The sequence below is a fragment of the Octodon degus genome, unplaced genomic scaffold (assembly GCF_000260255.1).
Source record: "Octodon degus isolate 3935 unplaced genomic scaffold, OctDeg1.0 scaffold00050, whole genome shotgun sequence".
In the NCBI taxonomy this organism is placed as follows: domain Eukaryota; kingdom Metazoa; phylum Chordata; class Mammalia; order Rodentia; family Octodontidae; genus Octodon; species Octodon degus.
In genome coordinates this window covers 5,066,082-5,071,011 of record NW_004524626.1, presented here as the reverse complement: position 1 = coordinate 5,071,011, position 4,930 = coordinate 5,066,082, and positions in this window count along the sequence as shown.

Below are 4,930 nucleotides of genomic sequence, written 5' to 3'. Positions count from 1 at the left end.
GAAGTCTTTCTGCCATTATTTTCTGTAAATAGATTTTCTATGCTATTTGTGCTTTCTTCTGGTTGTTCACTAATTCAAATTAATCTTAGATTAGTCTCCTTTGCATCATCTAGCAGATTCTGGATCCATGTTTTATGTTCTCTTATTATTTTTAGTATATGGTCACTGGCATCTACCTTACCTTTCAGTCCTGACAATCACACTGCTCAATTTTGCCCAACTTTCAGTAGAGCACCTAATCTCCCAGATTCCTATTTGGTATCTTTTCATGGACTCACATTCTTTACTGAAATGGTCACTCATGTTTTGTATTACTTTGCTTATGGTAGGTAACTTTTTATTAGTGTCTTCTGTAAAGTCACAGATCATTTTTATTAACTTTATTATCTGTTTAGTTATATCTTCTGTGAGCTCACCAAGCACGTTATTATTTTGTTTTGGGGGTGGCTGGGTTTTTTTGTTGTTGTTTTGGGGTGATTTGTGGTTTTTTGTTGGCTGCATTTTTAGGTTTTTTTGGTTTTTGGTAGCAGGGTTCTAACTCAGGACCCCGTGATTACCAGACAGGTACTTATGCAGCTGAGCTATCTCCCTGGCCTTCTTCTCATGTTTCTATTGTTTTTTTTCTGTGTTTTGTGCATGCATATGTACATGTATATGTATGGTGAGATTTGGGGTACATTCTGTTGGAAAGACGTTGAGATATCTTTATTGTCTACTTTTCAGTGATATACTCTGGGTAGTAGCTAAATATAAGCCTTTGCTTCTGTCCCAAATTGCAACCCCCTTCATTAACTTGAGAGTGGAGAGTGCAGCACAATTGGCCCAGGACTCAGTTCTCTGGGAATGGACCACAATACTATTAATGACATAGAATCAATCCAGATATTGATTGAGAGAACAGCAATTAATAGCAACAACTATGCCACCTTGGCAAAAGCATCATAATTAGCAACAATAATAGAATCAATGACAAACTGAGTATTGATATATCTTAAGAGTCAATAATGTACCATAGAAAAGAGGTCTATAATTATTGCGAAATCACAAAGACAAACCAGATATTGACATGCAGTAAATGTCTACTAAATACAACATCTATACCTCCAATAACAAAAGAATTCAGCAATGATAGCATACAGCTAATTGTCTAAAGATTAATTAAACTTAATGGTTATACTAGTAACAATAGAGGAATTGGGAACAACAAAATGAAGAAAATAAAGTTCTGAAAAAGTAATCAATAGAAGACAAGACCATGGAACGAAAATTGAGATAGACAATCCCACTGAGGATAAAAGCTGAATTAGTAGAATTTGATAAAAGTACAGAAAAAACCAAGAAAATAAAGATAAAAGAAAAATGATAACCCTAAAATGATAAAAAATAACGAAATAAAAAATTAGAGGGAGTGGGGCTGGCATGGCATATAGTGCCGGGTCTTGAACTGTGGTCCCTGTGCACTTGCCTAAGATTGTCTAAGCAGGCGCTTTAGACCACTGAGCTATCTTGTCGAAATGGCAGAAGCATTTTTTTTTTGCTCCTAATGCCTCCAGGGCAGGTTTAAGAAAATAAAAAATTAGAGAAAAATCTAAACCCCAAAGAACCAACTTAAATTAAAAAAAGAAATGAGTCCAAAACATTCCTTTGTGTTTTTGAATGAATCTTGTCTTTCTAGGATCTTTAATCTTGTAACCCAGCAGATATGACATAGGGATAGTGAGTCACTGTTAAGACCTATTTTCTTCCATGCTCATGTTTTCCTTTGTGAATGTGGAATAGAGTCTATGCGGCTCTGCCCCACCTTTCTCTCTGGCTTGGACAGACAATAGTGTCCACCCTAAGGCTGTAGTCAATCCACTTTCCATGTCCCTCCAGGCACCCAAAGTCATGGTTTTATCCAACTACCTTTACAAACCTGTAAAGTTCGTGAGGTACTACCATGATCTAGAAGCACCTCTGTCCAGGCCATGGTAACAGTTCAAGCTGAGTTGTACCCTTCCTCATGTTGGTAGATGGAAAAAGCCAACAGACATCTGGACTTAATGGAAGCACTTCTAGACCCACCTGCCTCTGAAGACACATATGCTCAACCTGGCTTCTCACCACAGAGGGCAGGGTCTCCCATATCCCTGTTTACCTGAGCTTAAAATTTTTAAGGGACCTATGTTGAGCACAAACCTTCTCCAGAACTGTCTCCAATGACTGTCTTTTACCTAATCACTGCGGCAAGACAACCCCAGAAACCCTGGAGTACAGAAGTTTTGCAGTTGTTTTGAGCTCAGTTCCAAATAATTGACACCTTCTGAAGATTCCTCCCCTTGAATATGGTGGATACTGCACTGGATTTCCTCCCCAAATCCAGCCTGCCTTGTGGAAGGAGTCACTTTCAGAGTAAAGTTCTACTCCATTTGTGCAGTTTTTAGCTGTGGGTTTCTCTTGGGGTCAGCAATGCTGGCCCAAGCCTGAAAAGTGCAAGGTCCCAAGTTCAATCCCTAGTATAAAAAAAAAAAAAAACCCTCCAACCCTCCAAGGCACAAATGTCTTCCAACCTCCACGGCTGATTCTGAGACCCACGCTGTAACTTGTGTTATTGTTCTCCTGTGTCTAATATTTCCCTCTCACTCTGTTATTTTTGAATTTCAAGCATTTGACCAGGTCATTCTGGGCTATGAAGTGAATTCAAGGTCAGCCTAAACTCCAAAGAAAGATCTTGTCTCAAACAACAGCAACACAAAATGAATAGGTATCTCTCAGAGGATGAAGTATAAATGGCCAATAAGTACATGAACAAGGTTCAACTTCTCTGACCATTAGAGAAATTTAAATTAAAGCAACACTGTGATTCCATCTTACTCCAGAGAGGCTGTCTTCAAGAAATCAACAATAACAAAAATTGGACGGCTATGGGTACAAAGAAACCCTTCTAATAAATTGGTGAGTATGCAAGCTAGTCTAACCCCTATGGAAATGAGTAAGAGGATTTCAAAAAATAATTGAAACTAGAAATTCTATTAGAGCCAGATAATCTCCTTCCAGATATCTTCCCAAAAGAGTTAAAGACAACATATCACAGTGACACATGCACACCCATGTTTTTAGCAACACAATTCATAATGGCTAAACCTTGGAAATATGTCCATCATCAGATTAATGGATAAAGAGAATGAGTTATTTATACCCAATGGAATACTACTCTGCCATGAAGAGGGAGATATATTGAATCATTTTCAGGAAGATGAATGCACCTGAGACCATATTTTAAGTGGAATAAATCAGACATATAAGTTTAAATATCACATGGTTTCTTTCATGTGAGAAACCCAAAATAAAAATGAAGAGCAAACAATCTGGGCATGGTGGTGCACGCTTGTAATGCTGGCACTCAGGAGGCTGAGGCAGGAGGATCATTGTGAGTTCAGGAGTGGCCTGGGCTACAAGGTGAGCTGAAGACTAGCCTGAACTGCATAGTGAGAACTGGTCTCAAAGACAATACATAAATACATAGCAAAATAAAAGATAAATAATAGGAAATATGGAGATAGGTCTTTCACAAATGGGAAGGGGACCAAGAGATACAACATAGGGGGAATGGAGAGGAAGAGAATGGAAGACATTAAAATGTGTTATTGCATGTACCAACTCCCCACGAGGAGTATGACCTCACTGAGTATGGATGAGGCTCTTCATGGCAACATGTAGAGAGAGAGAGTGGTGAGAGACAGACACAGAAATACAGAGAGAGAAGAGATGGCAGGAACAATATTAACATGGAAACAGAACATTAGAGATAAAAATGAACATGAAGTAGACCTTTACTCTAGGCTATTTCTGAGGTCTGGAAAAATAGGACACTTTATCTTAGTGGCCTCTTGCTAGAATGGAAAGAAACTAAAGCCCAAGGGTGATACAAGAAGGGGAATTTAGAAGACCTTCCTCAAATAATGTGGGTCTCCATGGACCGTATCCCTCATGGGCAGAGTACAGTGAAGGAGGCAAAAGAGATTGCAAGGGTGACTTCAGCCTGAGTTATGCTGCCTTTGTGGCCTTGGGCACCACAAGCCTTGAACTCATTCAGCATAATCCTAAAGCAGCAGGGCTCCAAAGACTCCTCATTCCAGAATGCTGCCATCTTCAAATTTTGATAACAGTCTTTCAAATAGGATAGGCAATACCCAGAAGAGATAACCAAACACACAAAACCAGTTGACTCCATGAGAGAAAACTCTGCACAAGGGGCAGGCAATGCAGCAGACATAAGAACACCAGTGATTAGCACACTGTGAAACAACCATACCTCCAAGGTTAGGTGGCACAGTTCTGTAGTTCCAACTATGTGCAAGGTAGAAATATCACTTGAGTCCAGGAATTCAAGACCTGCCTTGAGAACATAAACAAACCCCAATAAACACACACACACACACACACACACACACACACACACACACCTTTTAAAAATGAAAATTGTCAGCTCCTTGGCATAAGAGAGAAGTGTGTCCCTTGGGCCCAGAAAGGATCTGAAGTGAGAATTAAGGCCCATGGGGAGAACAAAGAGTGAAACTGCAATGGAAAGGAGGGTAGTGGGTGGCATCTTCTCCCTGAGTCATGACTCATTGCATGATAGGAGTGGTTCAAACCTGCAGACACAGGTGACTGCTGGAAACCCCAGAGGCCTCCATGAAGAGACGCAGCAATATATTGGAGGAGTTGACCAATGGACTGCACTGGCTGGTGAGTTGGGTGCATTTGGCCATCCTGTGGGAGAGTGACTGGCTGGGAGCCATCTTGGAGAGAGGCCAACTGAGCTTGGAGCTAAGGACAACTTCTGGCTTCCTCCAGCATTTCCCAGCTTAATTCAAGCCTAGACAATGCAGTGACTACTGCAGGCTGAATGGGTCTTGCCCTATCCTTACAGCCAGAAACCAACCTGATC